This window comes from Pogona vitticeps, chromosome 5 (assembly GCF_051106095.1).
Source record: "Pogona vitticeps strain Pit_001003342236 chromosome 5, PviZW2.1, whole genome shotgun sequence".
Classification (NCBI taxonomy): domain Eukaryota; kingdom Metazoa; phylum Chordata; class Lepidosauria; order Squamata; family Agamidae; genus Pogona; species Pogona vitticeps.
The window spans coordinates 139,577,359-139,593,148 of NC_135787.1; the positions used below are offsets into that span (position 1 = coordinate 139,577,359).

Below are 15,790 nucleotides of genomic sequence, written 5' to 3' on the forward strand. Positions count from 1 at the left end.
ACATGAGAGCACTAGAAACTAGAGTAGTTTTTGGTGCTCAGTCAATCTGCATTGGCTTTATCCTACTACTGTACACAGGTTATGTTTGTGTGGGTGTTTCCAGGCCCCATACCACTACTGATCCACGTAGAAAGCACCATTATTCCTGGCTTTCTGATATATCAATATTGTGCAAGTGTAGCAATGCATGTACAAGCACCTCCAGGCTGAGCCAAAAAATCCCGGTGCCAGCTGGAAATGAATGGAGAAGGGTGCCCGGTTCCTTACAGCCATCCTGCACAAAAGTAAAATTTTCTCCTCCTCCATTGTTGCTTGTACTGAGATTTGTCCTCTCTTGAGATGTGGGAAAGCCTAGCAAGCTCTTCCATAAGATTTCAGCTGGCAGCCAGGGAACTGGCAGCCCCGTTTGTGATCTATTAAACAATAAAGTCTTATGGAGACTACTGTATTATGTATGGCTCATGTACATCTCTGCTACATGTGTGCTTTTTACTGGTCTTTATACTGCATGCATGCATGCATGCATGCATGTATGTATGTATGTATGTATGTATGTATGTATGTATGTATGTATGTATGTATGTATGTATGTATGTATGTATGTATGTATATGTATGGGCTATTCTAGTTGTGATTCATTATGCTAAGTAACAGGATTTCAACCAAAACATTGCAAAATGAAGACTGAAGGTTTGAGAAAGTTCTAGAGATTTCCTTTCTTACAGCTGGCTGACCTATTTCTTATGTAAATGAGGAGCATACATAAGGTCTCTGTGGTAAGCCAAATACTTGCAGGTGTATCTCTGCTACACAACTGCAACATTTTATAGTTGTAACCGTGGTTACAGTAAAAGAAATTTTTTTTCAAGTGATGTAACATATTCATTTTGAAATTTTGAAAAACATCAACATAAGCCATTTAGAATAATTATTTGCTGACCCACCCTGGTCTGGCATCCACATTCTCTTTTGTCTCAAATTAAAGACCAAGAAAAGCCACTCCTAGGCATCAAAGCCAATTAAGATGGGGAAACATACACACGTATGTGCACAATTCAGTTCAGCCTACAGATCCTTCTTACACATTGAGACAAAAGGTGTATACAGTGCAGCTATAACTCAGAATTTAAATCACTACTGATGTTCTCTGGTCACACAAGCAGTTGCTCGTCATAGCTCAGTGGGTTAGGCATCTGGCTGCAGAGTCAGAAGTTGAGAGTTCAATTCCCTACCATTCCTCCCTTAGTATAGTACAATATATTTGTTTATATTTCTGTGAGCTTCATGGCACAGTGGTTAAACTGTAGTATTGCAGTCAAAACTCTTGATACCAAAAGCTTGAGGTTGACTCAGCCTTCCATCCTTCGGAAGTTGGTAAAATGTAGCTCATGGGGGGCGGGAGCAAATGTGTAATCTCTATAATCAAAAAATTGTAAACTGATCAGAGAGTGCTTTGAGCACTATGGGGCTGTATGTAAGCAGCACACTTTGCTTTGCATTGCATCTGATTTGTGCACCAAAGGACTCAGGTGGAGTAGAAGAAGATGGCAAGAACATGTCCCACATGTAACATTCCTAGCCATTTCCCAGCCCAAGTTCTTGGTAATGGTAGTAGAAGCCACTTAGCAAGTTTTTGTGACTTCCTATAAACAAAAGTAAAGCAAGTGCTATAGAGAGGTGAAAAGATGCTTCAGTCTTTGTCCACGAGACTGCAATTTATTGACATAGAACAGATGGAAAAAGGAAAGAGGAGGGAGAATTAAAACCAGCAGAGAACCAAAACGTTCCTTTTAGTATGGAGTTAGTTAGAGAAGCAAGTGGTGTTTCTTCACAAACGTTGGTTTTAGACCATGGTCCACCCCACCCCCCATCAACATAGTGTTCTTCCAGCAGTGGGTAGTAAAATCCCTTCAGGAGCACCGTCTCCCATTGGGTGGCAAAGAGATTATCTATGCTGCACAGCTGTAATGCTTGGCCACCAGTTTTACCTTCCGTGGCTCCCTCATTTGGAGTTCTAAGATCCGTCGTTTGCTGAGATATGTATTTGGAATTCTCTGCCAGTAAGCTGTAGTCCACTTCCTTGAACTATAGCAGAAAATTCTACAGCTACAGCAATGACAGGGTGGAGATGTTGTAGTTAAAGTGGTATCAAACTTACATAAACGGCGTTTTCTAGTGCATTAAAGCAGCTCCACAGCCCCAGGAGAACAGGAACAGGATCTAGTTAGTTAGTCTGTAACATAAAGCAGAAAAGTACGCTCTCAGCAGGGTTCACCTTTTCTGGCAAATGGGATGCTGTGGGTCAGGCTTTTTGTTAATGATCTTCCTCCTTTGAAGCCGGGGAGGGGACTACTTACCCAATCCTCCATTCCCTGACAAAATGAAACACATAACTACAGTTTAACCTTAGGAACCTTGAGGATACAGCTTGAAAAGTCCCTTTTAAAAAGTAACATTATAGTTCACCACCTCTCACAATATGTTGTTGTACTTGTTCGTTTTAAAAAGCAATTCTTTCTTGTTCTTCAAAAGCAACTGACATAATTTTAAGTTATTCTTTAAACATTGAAATTCTGAGAGGTCCTGAATTGGAGTGCAAAACACAATTTTGCACGGTTATAAGAATAAATAAATACAGTTGTACTCACTCTGCAAAAGGAATGAAGTTAGCCCATGATATATTATAGTTGTGACACAATTTAGTTATGCCTTGCTTATTGTAAAAAGCAATAAATTACAAATTTTTATTTTTTGTAACTCATTACTTCTCCGTTTTAGTTAAGGATAATGGGAAGTTACAGTAATGGAAAAACATAATATGTTACAATAACATAGTAACCTGTTATACAATATAGTTTTATTAATCTGTGTCCCACCCTGCAAATTCAGAATTATATACTGTTACACTAAGGGTATATCTATTCAGTCTGAGAAGACTAGTTTGCACTCATTGATTTAAGAAGATGCTAATAACAATTTCCACCAGGAGACACTGGTAACACTCATGGGTGTAATTATAAAGGAAACTGCATCTCAAATCTCATACAGTAGATGTGATTTGCTTCCTTTTATCTTTCGAGTTATGTTGTAGTGGTAAATGTTGATATTCAGGGAGTCCTCATGATCATTACCCTTGCCCAGTGATAAAATTGGAAGTGTGGCTTTCATGACTTTCCCTCTAGCCACCCCCTCTAGGGACATCCAAAAAGACAGGCAGCTGGGTCAATACATGTCAACACAGGAGTCTTCCTTACAAAAAGAACAGCTCTTTTGTAAGGTTAATGGGTCTTAATTTATACATGTTCATACATATTTCCAGAGCCTGGAAATAACTAGTTATAAATAATTAGTTGTCTGTAATTAATTCCTTTTTTGCAATAGCTAAGGCATAATTGGGCTACATTATAACTGTAATGTAATGAGGACCAATGCCATAACTTTGTGATGTAAATTTTGTTTAGTTGTTTTTATAGTTATAGAATGTGTCTGGCCTCACTGAGACATGCTCTACACCAAAAACCATGGCTTATAACATCTGCTGCTTTTAAAAAAGCAACTAACATGCCCATTTCAGTTGTTTTTAAACAATGAGAAAGCAACATTTTATTGTTGTTGCACCTAAATTGGGGTGGGGAGGCGTGAGGCTGGGACTAATTACTTTTAGAAAAGAACTTCCCATGCTTTGCTATCATTGTCCAAAGTGTCACAAATACAGCACAGCAAATGAGAAAATGGGTTCCTTTTCATGGTTTTGTTTGCTTACTTTTTAAGAGGAATAATTAAAGCATAGCACTGCCATTAGCACCAAATCTGGCTTGGCCCTTAAAGATGTGCAGTTGTGTTGGCCACTCTTCTCTTGGCACTCCAAAGATATAGGGGCGGGATTCCAAGAATTCCCTGTCAGCATGGCCAACTGGTTTTTTGTTTTTCTGCAGTCCAAAATACAATGCAATGAAATGGGGAAAAGGGGGGCATTCCCAAGCTCTGGGAAGCCTTCTGTTCTGTTGCTCACCTGCAAACAATCCAACAACTCAGATCCACAGGAGACATCTGTTCACAGTGGACTTGATAGAATAAGTGGGGCATGGCCGCACATTCACAGGCTCATCATAAGTCAGAGGCGACTTGAAGACACAGGACAGCAAGCCCTAGGGAACTGAAACCTCAAGCCAATCACCGTAAGGCACTGGTTCCATCCTTGTAATAAAGTGATAATACTGCAGTTGCAAAAAGAACACCTGCCTTTGGCCAAAGTTGCTGTCTGCAAATCGAACATGCTTTGACATTGCACGTGCGCGCACGTGGCCCAACATTTACAACCCATTTATTATGTTTGGCTCCTTCAGTAAGGTTGAGAGCATGGCAATTTGTGAGCCTGAGCTGAGCAACTCGCTCATTCAGAATGTATTATTCCCATCCCATCCCCCACATTTTTTCTAGGTTACAAAATGGAACTAAAAAACGCATAGATGGCAAGCACCCAAAGAGAACATTTCCAACAGAACGTTTGTTGAACGAGTGCAAGTGGAAAGTAACTGAACATTCCGCAGTTGGAACAGGACACTGCAACTGGACACATGGATTTAGCCAGTACTCAAGTGTTTTCAGGAGGAGAGAAAATTATTTGGGTGGGATTCCAAGGTTCCCCCTACGGAGGAGTATCTGACCTAGCAGAAGAGCACAGATCACTGCAACCAGGGTGAAAATTATAAATCAGCATGGCTGTATACATATGGGTGTATGTGTAAAACCAGCCCTAACACTATGCAGAATGGCTCAAGCAAGCTGCTTCAGGCAGTAGGTGCTCGAGGGTAGCCGTGGAAGCCCCACAGCTGTTGCTTCTGGTAATTATTCTTCTTTTTGGGAGAAGAGAGCAATGTGTGCCATAAGCCCTATCTTCCACCTTTGAAAACTAGCCTGCTGCCCTTAGTTGTGCCATGCAGTAGGGGAGGAAGATGGTATCCTTTCATCGGTGTTGAAGCAAGATCCAGATCTCCAACCAGTAAGTTTTGGTTCACCCACTTACCTCTTGCCTCAGACAGCAAAATATCTGGGTAGCCAGCGGAAAGTAGACATACTAGCTGCTTCAGACTGCAGCCTTTGGGGAGGATTCAGATAGGTAAAGGTAAAGGTTCCCCTTGACAATTTTTGTCCAGTCGTGTTCGACTCTAGGGGGCGGTGCTCATCCCCGTTTCCAAGCCATAGAGCCAGCGTTTTTGTCCAAAGACAATCTTCCGTGGTCACATGGCCAGTGCGACTTAGACACGGAACACCGTTACCTTCCCACCGAAGTGGTCCCTATTTATCTACTTGCATTTGCATGCTTTTGAACCGCTAGGTTGGCGGGAGCTGGGACAAGCGACGGGGGCTCACTCCGTCACGTAGATTCGATCTTACGACTGCTTGGTCTTCTGACCCTGCAGCACAGGCTTCTGCGGTTTAGCCCGCAGCGCCACCACGTCAAATATTTTCTCTATATTGCAATATAGTGATGTGGCAATGCCGTTATGAGGGCAAAGTGTGACCCTCCAGACGTTCTTGGCCTGCAGTTCCCATCAGTGCTAGAGAGCATAACTAGTGATAAGAAATGCTGGGAACCATGGCCTAACAAAACCCAGACTTTATCCACCCCAGGCTGTATGCTACCATGCACAAATTGCCAGACTTAGTGAATGAAGTGTACATTTTGAAAAAGAAGTAACATCTTCGGACTTTGCCAGGATAGCACCATGTTAAAGGCCTCTGAAACAAAATGCAGGAAACAGAGTAAGACTTTGAAGTTGCTTAAGAGAGCCAGCTGGATGGTGATGCTATTTTCCAGGATCTCTCAGCTGGCATCTCATTGGCTGGAGGGTTCTGGGAAATGTAGTCTACAAAAGCTAAGTTTCCTAAGTGTGTCCAATTGTAAGGTTTTTACAGTTGTAAAACTTGGATTGAATATTTATTTTATTTAAAATATTTTTACCCTGCTGTTTTTAAATGGAGCCAAAGTGGGAGTGACCCGACCAGATAGGCGGGATATAAATAAATAAATAAATAAATAAATAAATAAATAAATAAATAAATAAATAAATAAATAAATAAATAAATAAATAAACAAACAAACAAACAAACAAACAAACAAACAAACAAATAAATAAGGTTCACTCCTGAGTTAACAGGCCTAAGACTACAAATAATTCTAGACAAATAATTAAGACTCTGTTGCTAAAAATGTGATTCAAAAGCATCAGCTTAGAGTTTCGCATTAGCAACCTACAAGATGGAAACATACATCAGCTCCAAACCATTCTGACACACAGATAAAAGACATCGGCCAAAATCCTCTTTCTTAGTTATGCCAGCCTAGTGCTAATGATGTAATTTTTGAAGACAAATTGTCTTAAGTAAAGAAATTACTAAAGATATTATCTCTTAGCTACTGAATTATGTGCTGCAGGGCACAACAGATAAATGTCTGTGGTAATTTCACATAGTCTGGATCACATCATCCATAGGGTCCCTTCCAGCTCTACATTTCTAAAATATTATTATATTTATTTCATAGCCTGAGGCAAATTTTCTCCTAAAGCTATGCTGTTACTTTTACAATAGAGCAACTATGGAAGGGGATTTGGGACATATTCTTGGGTGACAGCTTCATTATGTCTCTCAGTCTAATCCTGTATACATCTATTCAGAAGTGTGTCTCCTTGGTCAGATTCCTTTTGCCAATTCATGCTTACATAAAGGAAATTTCACAAGCCTTGGCTACAAATTAACGCTCATTAACAAGATGTTGTTTGTGTTCCCAGGCCCGTGCTCAATTCAGGTGTGCAAACAGCACCTCATTAATAAGCCATTGTTTGATGCCAAGACTTAGTTGATTTACTAAGGGGCAGATTGCAAACTAATTTGCATAACACCAACAACCCATTCCCCCCACCTAATACCAGGCTAAATTGCAACTTAACTAGCATTTTTAAAACACCTTAGGTAAAGGTAAAGGTTTCCCCTGACATTTAGTCCAGTCGTGTCCAACTCTAGGGCGTGGTGCTCATCCCCGTTTCCAAGCCATAGAGCCAATGTTTGTCCGAAAACAGTTTCCGTGGTCACATGGCCAGCGCAACTAGACACAGAACGCCATTACCTTCCCACTGTGGTGGTATCAATTTATCTACTTGCATTTTTACATGCTTTCAAACTGCTAGGTTGGCAGGAACTGGGACAAGCAACAGGAGCTCACTCCATTGCATGGATTTGATCTTATGACTGCTGGTCTTCTGATCTTGCAGCACAGAGGCTTCTGCAGTTTAACCCGCAGCCCGCCACATCCCTAAAACCTCTTACACACGGGTAAAAGACAAACCTATGAAGCAAAGCTTAGTACCTTTGCGTTAGCAGGTAGTGCCCACTGGGCCAAATCTGTCCCCAGAGGAACTCAACTTGGAAAAGTAAGAAGCCAGCAGTATATCTATGTCCACTTTGTAAGTCCCTTCTCCTCACACATGCCTTCTGCAAAATTACTGACCAGGGACACAAAGCCAGAATCAGCAAAGTTCCCTTATTATATTAAATTCACAGAATCCACTACTTGACTCTGCATAGATGTTGGCATGGAGCGTTTGTCGCAGGCTTCTTGCTGCCTGAACCAAAGGACAAGATAACCTCACACCATGCAGAAGGACATGCAATTGAATGTCACCTTGACATACTGTCCTCTACCTCATCTGAGCCAGCACACCAGTTTAGGGGGCAGTAAGTGGGTTGGGTAGCACATACATCTCTCCTTGTGAGCTAGTGGGGCTCAGGAAGAATCGTTGAGAGGCTGTCTCCACTTTCTGCTGTCTGAGGTGATTTCCTCACTCTACAAACTGACATGGCTGCCCCTGCTAAAGGACTTCTCATTTTAGATCATATGCAAAGGGAAGCACAGCAAAACTGTAGTACAGGGTAAGGCGTTTTTATCCAATGAATGTTTAAGGATTTTTCAACACCTCATATGGAACTGGTGTGGTGCAATGGTTACAGTTGACTCACAAGTCAAATTCCCTCCTTAGCCATGAAAATTACTGCGTGATCTTGGACCACACACACACTTGGTTTCAACTACTGTACTTCACAGGGTTTTTGTGAAGACCAAATGGAGAGCATAAGAGCCATGTGTGCTGTCTTGAATTCATTGGACACAAGGGACACAAATATGACACAAAAGAGGACTTTAAAGAAATTGGTAATAAACCACACAAAAAGGGTTGCCTTTTTGTGCCTAACTCCTTGTGTCCTATAGGTATTTCACTTTAACACATGAATATATTGAACTATGTATGTATGGTTTTAATGCAACACATATTCTCATTTCAGACCCTGTTCTAGAAAGAACTTGCAGCATATTGGAGACAGCAGCAGGCAATGAAGTACCCAAGGGTCTAATTATCACTTATTATATTAAAGAGAAAGAGGAAGAGAGCACTACACAAATGTTCTGCAGCAAACAAAGATCCTAGAAGAGCAGTCACACTGAATCTTTCTCGCAGGGAATAGCAACCACTAAAGAAGCAAAATGAAGAACATTCAAAATCAGGATATTTTACACAGATTCATATGGGTTAATCCTAATGAAACACATCTATCACCAAAGACATACAAGGAGGAAGAAATAACAAATAACATCTCAAGATTGTGTGTATTTCTTTGCATGTCAGAGGTAGCCCATATTTTATAGGCCTTACAATTTTGAATCCCATGCCTCCTCAGAGCACCAGCTGAATACACTGCAGAAATAGCACAGATAAGTCAGCATGTCCCAGGAGACCAAACAGACCTATTGCCTTAGAGATTATTTTCAAAGATCTGTTTTGCTTAGATGCTGGTTTTACTCCAAGTTGTAAGATCCTAACGGATTTGAGACCAACACAGAAATTGTGCCTAGCTGCTCAAAGGGGAACAGCGGGTGTGTTGTGTAATGCCTTGTTAAGTGTTATGCATGCTTTATACTGTATATATGATAGCAGAGTGAGGTTTCCCTCACTCTGCTATCAGAGTCTTACCTTTATCTCAGTGCCACTAAACCTTACTATTTCCTGTTTATTCCAAGTTCCTCTCTAGTGTAGGTGTACTCTTATCCTTAGCATTGACCGTGTGTGCTGTCATAACAAAAGGTGTCTGTAAAAAAACCCAGGAAAATCACAATTGATGCTGGATGCATAGCTTGGTACCCCAGTGCCAGACTCTGGCCTCATTAAATATTTGACTTGCTGTCTGTATTCCTGCATGGTATGATGACAAAATGGCAACATAATGGAGAGGGGGCAATGCATGATCATGAATAACCACAATCTCCCTCAGCCATCACTGGCCTTATTGATGACTGTGTCACATGTAGCATTTGAAAGGTAGGGCAGGAAGGGCTCTGGTACCAAGTCCCTTAACACACTCACTCGTGAATGGCAGATATTGCTCCACAGCACAGCAAGCCAGAAGTCAAAAGAATAATACTACTGTGGAAGGGGAACGTGGCATATTGTAGTAGGAACTTCAAAGGGAAGTAATTACCATATGGAATTAAGCAGTGTGATAATAAAGTCTGCTTCCTCCTCACCAATGGCACACACTCAAATCCTCCATTCCTAGGTGTTGCTCATCTCTCTTGGCACAACCGTCCAAGAGAACCTGCTCTCCCTTTCCCTTGGCAAATCTTACCCCATGAAACAGTTAGCGCTGGTCCATGCTTTTCCAGGTCTTTTTTACAATGAAGGAAGGCCTCTCTGCCCTTTTATGGTGGAACTGAACATAGGAAAAAACAACCTTATACTGAGCCAGACCAACCCATTTAGCCTAGTATGGCTGACAAACTGGAAGCAATGGCTCCCTAAAGTTTCAGACAAGGGTTTTCCCAGCCTTATCATGTAGTCCCTTCCAAAAATGTATGCCAAAAGATATTGATTTTTGTACATTGGCCAGGGCTTAATGCCATATAGTTGCTCTGGCAGTCAATTTTTAAGTAGGGGGTGAAGAGCTGAAGAGACTTTTATTATCACTTTCTGAAGGTTAACATCCTTAACTTACAATTTATGTGCAATGTTGAGCATTCATGTACAGTATTTCTGAGAGCCTCAACTCTTAAAGTTCCATAGATTATTTGTCACTTTCTCTGCAGCTTTTGATAAAATGAACCAGCATATCCTTTCAGACTGCCGTTCTGACACAACCATAGGGATGAACATTGTGCATTAGATCTACTCCTTCTTCCAGAGAATTTTGTGCGCATGTGTAGTGTTAGAAGTGTGCTGCTCTTCACGGTGGATTTTGTCTTGTGGAAATCCAAAGGGACAAGTTTAGTTTTCCAAGTTTTTAACCTCTACTGAACCCAGGATGGATGTTATTGAGTACAATATCATCAGGATGTTGGTGGCATCTACCTATCATTTTCATCTGTGTTAACTATTGCTGTCCCTGGAAGGATTAAGAGTGTATCTTTAATTTAGATAAGTATAAATAAACTGCAACAAAATCCAGCCAAAATAGATGGGATGACTATGGAAGGCATCTCGTTAGTTAAGTCAGGCAAGAAAAGATCAGTGCTCCTAAAGAAAATACTCTTAAATATGTTGGGTTTAATAAATATCTCTGTTTATCAGGTTTCCTTCACTCCTCAATACATAGCGGTTGAAATCCTGTTGAACAGCGCTGTGTGCACAATGTGGATGACATCACTGCTGTTGACTAAAGGCTTCCACTCCATGGTTTAGGGATCTGGCTGCAGAACCAGACATTGGGAGTTCGATTTTTCACTGTGTCTCCTTAACAGTGGCTGGACTTGATGATCCATAGGGTCTCTTCTAGTTCTAAGATTTATTTACTTGAAACATCGGGGTGCATGCAACCTTGTTGCACTGTATATGCTTTGTGTACACCTGAAATTGCCTTTAATTAGAGGCAATTTGCTGTTGCTCCTGTCATCCCCATTGTGCACTCTAACAGTGCAAAAGAATTTAAATCAGTGCCTTTCTGACCTCCTCATCCCCCTCATATTTAAAGATTGGATTTGCCTCCAATCGAAGCAGAACCTTCTTGACTGTTTCCTCAGAAGTATAGGAGGCCCCTCCATATGCTGTCCATTTGATGCATTTCTTTCTGGCCTCTTTAGACAGATGCTTCAATTTCAATGTGCCTTTAGCCATTAGTGCTGTTGGCCTGGATTCAGATTTAGCCATACTTAAAATAGACCGACTGAAATCAACAGAACTTTAATAAGTCTCAACTTATGTCCCACTGATTACAGTGAGTGTACCCCAACTAAATCTCAAACTAGCCCATTACGTTGTCTTTTATTTATGCATTTATTATATATTTGTGCCTCAACTTTCCACTATAACAGTACTCAAAGCAACTAATAACATAACTAAAAACAAATTAAGCAAGAGAATCATTTTAAAAATAATTACAAAGAGATTTAACAATAAAACTATAAAAATTGGGACCTAATAAACATCAAAACTATTTAAAGCAATCTTAAGTCCATTTTTGCCAACTTGTTTTTTGCATTGTTTTGGGTTATTTTCTTAGGTCATTTTGGCAATTGAACTGAGACCTTTAATGAAAGTTGGTATAAGTATTTGATGAGCAAGTAAAATTTTAACTTTCAAGAAAGAATCACCCTTTTATTCATGTGTCTTGGAGTATCCCCAAAATCACAATCATGCTCATTAGGACACAAATCACAATGAACTTGCTAAATTTCCTTATGATGTGGGTGGATAGGTGGGAAATGTTTGTGTTCATGTGAGATGATAAACCAGCTTGAAACTAGTGATTTCTCCAGTGCCTAAACAGCAATAAAACTAATGTTTAGCCTTTTACCCCTTTCTCTCTATATAAATGTTAATTCACAGAAGATATTAATAGTAGATGAACTGCCACTACTGAATTGTGGTATTTTTTCAATACTCAGCCAATGCTTCAGCAGCTCTTGAAAAAGAGCCAGAACTTCTTTGGCCTACTAATTTGTCAACAAGCCATTTATAGGCCATATTTTGAGAAAGAAATGGAAATATTTGTTAATGTTTTCTCTGTGCAGCAAAAGAACCCTACATAATTCTCTGACAGCATTCCTTGTCATTGGAAATTGTTGTTTACCAGCAAAACAAGGTTATTTCTACAATTAATTATGCCTGTCATTACTGCTACTGTGTATGACTCTTTATGCATATTATATTTCCTGAACATCATATCTGATCCAAGGAATGCATGTGTGTGAAAATTGTGTAGATGTCATAAAAAGGCAGATAGGAAATTCTATGATCTCCTTGAACATGAACAAACAATAGAAATGACTACCATATCAGACTGGAAGTTGAGTATGAGTGAATCACATGCCCCATTTTTAGAGTATTTGGTGTTCCTCTTGTTTCAGAATTAAAAAGTTATCTGAGTCATGTTCTTTTCGTCTCTGGCAATGAAGCTCTTTTGGGGCGAGGCATAACTGTGTCAATCTGATGGAAACTGCTGTGATCCATCTGGAGATTATCCTATCCAGACAACCTAGTGTTATGTTTTCGCATACATACTTTCACAGAGATAGATGGCCAGAAACTAGAAAGCTCATTGTAAAAGAACATTGAGTCTCATACAATAATTTCCAAATTCTTCCTCCAAGGCTTTGACTTCTACTAAAGAGGTTTTTAATATTTTAGAATGTTTAGAAAGCACAAAAGCAGCTCTTGACATCTTTAGCCTTACTCTTAATTTTCTTATAGTAATAACACAGTAACTCCAGACACACTATCGCACACCTGTAAACAAAACAAAAAATGTAGGAGTCACTGAACCACAGGTCAAAGCTGAGTTTAAGGTTGCCAAAATTAAGCTGCTCTTGTGACCAAGGAGCACAATTCACTATATGTAACAAGTCATATTTTTGAGAAACTTTTGAAGAAATTTCAAAATTCTCCCGTCCCTCAAAGTCAATTTCTACCATCACTCAAGTCCTTGATGGACAGTACTGCAAAATACAGAAAGAGAATAGAATGTGAAGTCCCTAGCTGTGATATTCTTCCTTATTTGGTCAACTATAATCTATATAAGCCAGCTAAGGAAGGAATACAGTTCTGTGAAAACATGCAGATTTACTGTGGTGCAAAATAGCAGAATATGACCAAGAAACTGGCTATTTTGACAGTGAGACTAAATAAGCCCATAACTTTTTGGAAAGCAGAAAAGAAACTATTTGGTCTTTTATTATCTATGAAATCAAGATTCAAGATGGTCTGGAGCAGAGATGAAGAATGTGTAACTCTCCAGATATCATTGTATTGCAATATCAACCTCCTGGCCATGCCGGTAAAGGCTGAATGTAACAGTAGCCGAACACCATGGAGAGGGGCAGACATTCCCTACAGCTGCTCCCCCCCCCTCGGAATAATGTGTACCAGGGGATACAGAAACAGTTACAAGCCACTGCAGGTTGCAAGCCATGATAGGGATGTATAATCTCCAGCCTTAAAAGGAAGGTACTTCAAAATGCTAGATGCAGGCAAGTGGTATAAGGAGACAGGTATCTACAGTGGTGCCTCGCATTACAAAGTTAATTCGTTCCAGCGAAATCACTGTAGAACGAAAACGTCGTAAAGCGAAAATAAAAAAGGCACTGAAACGCATTAAAACCTGGTTAATGTGTTACAATCGGCTAAGAACTCACCGTCCAGAGAAGATCCTCCACAGGGGCAGCCATTTTTGGGTGCTTGTGCAGCGAAAAATGGCTCCTAAACGCAGTGGGGAGCCATTTTGAGCACCCGGTGGCCGTTTTGAAAACCCAACAATCATCTGTTTTGATAGTCAGGAAGCGAAAATCAGTTCCCGAAACAGTTAAATTCCCCCATTCAAAACGTCATTTTGCAATCGCAAGAACCTTGTTGTAATGCGGATTCGTCGTTAAACGGAGTGCTCATCTTGCGAGGTACCACTGTAGTTGTCTTGTGTGTTCCCAGAGGCATCTGGTGGGGCCACTGTGAGATACAGGAAGCTGGACTAGATGGGCCTTTGGCCTGATCCAGCAGGGCTCTTCTTATGTTAGTCTCTGAATTCATTTACATCAATACAATGTTATGATGTTACTTTTTTTAAACAAGAATCAATTGTATTATTATTTTTGAGTTTTTACAGTTATGTTGACAGCAACATTTATCCTTCTAGGGGGAAATACTCTGTGAATAATGCTTATATGAACAGGCTTTTCTGCTGTCTGAAAATTAAATGAACTTCTAAGCACCCTGAGATGGGAAGATTATCAATACACAAACCAAAATTGCATAAATTAAGCGCTTTCAGTTCATTAATCATTTTAGAATTGCAGTCTAGTCTGTTACGGAGGCACAATGGGTAACTAAACTCCCAAACACCTAATCCACTTCCCCAGTGAATATCCATGGCTGAGCAGGGTTTAGAACCCTGGCCTCCTGAATTATAGTCTGTCACTCTATCCATTGCATCACACTGGATATCCCACTTGATTGTGTATGTCACTGTTATGTTTCATCCTTCACACCAATGTACATGTATTAATAGGTGGCATCACTTTTAGATTCTGAGACTGCATGCAGGGAGGGCTTACCTTTTTTGTCCTGTGCGTAGTACCTGCACATTATGACCATTTATGTATGAATATTAGCCTATGTACATTTAATCTCTACACTGACTGTAAACACCTTCCTCTTTAAAGTGTTAGCTTAGGACAGAGGTGAGCCTGCTTGAAGGTAACACTTAGAATAACTCCCAAGAGTCCAGGCAGTGCAGCTAATGGGGAGGAATGCTAAAGCTCTGTTTCACTATCGAGAGACCCAGAAGTTACCCATCCCTGCTCTAGATTGTAAGAGTAGCATTGTACATGGTATAGTTGGTCTTCAGTTTCCTGCAGAACAGAAGCACTATGAACACATACCAGTAATTTAGTAGGCAACAATTTTGACAGTGGCAATTATGGTATGGGTATGACAAGACAAAACCTGTTTCTTCCTGTGTCTGCTGGCCATTTTAGGAAAATTACTGTTGCCTAACGCATCACCTGCTTTCCGATTACTTGCTCAGATCCACTTAACAATTGCTTCAGATACCTATGCCATGAATTCATGCAGCATGTTCTCCCATTCAGCTCAACGATGACGTCTTCACAACAGCAGAGGGCGTTGCACAGAGCTATTCAGACAATTGAAACGGGAGTTCTCAATATCCACCTTCTTCTACAGGCTTGTGGCAATGTTTAATTCAGCCTCTGAGTCACCTGATTAGTCTGCATCAGGAATAAATACTGTTCTCCAACAGACCAAAGATCAAAGGATGCCACAAGTACAGACAGGTACAAAACATAGTCACGTGGTTCATTTGTAGAAGCAACACCTTTATTACATCACTAAGATTTTGTGAGTATATATAGTGGGAAGGAAGAAAGGCATGTACTCTGCCTTTTGCCTTCCTGGCAATCTGACTCCATGGCCTTTGCTTCTGTCCAATTCTTGGACTGAAGACTACTTAAACCCCAAGTTCTACACCAGCTTTGCTATATGAATAACTCTGTAAACCTCAAAAGCATAGCTGATTTATAACTTTTTAGTGATGCGATAAATGTACTGCATAATCCTGAACCTTTACATGCATAAATAACCAAATATAATAAACACATTGCAAATTAAAGACGATGTATGTCTTAAAAATGAAAACAAAGTCATAAAACATCACATGTACCAAGACTGAGAAAGGGGCAGCTTCATATTTGGGGTGAAAATTGCTTATTTTGGAAAGTTTTGTTTAAATACTG

At 40.2% G+C, this 15,790-nt stretch overlaps 1 long non-coding RNA gene across 1 annotated transcript in view; it reads right to left on the reverse strand.

The window, feature by feature from the left end:
- Positions 1-303: 303 nt before the first annotated feature.
- LOC110079986 (uncharacterized) overlaps positions 304-15,790 on the reverse strand; it is a 38,123-nt gene continuing 22,636 nt past the window's right edge. The window contains exon 2 of the long non-coding RNA XR_013537040.1: positions 304-2,233. This is a non-coding gene — a long non-coding RNA (uncharacterized LOC110079986). The remainder of the gene's footprint in view (positions 2,234-15,790) is intronic.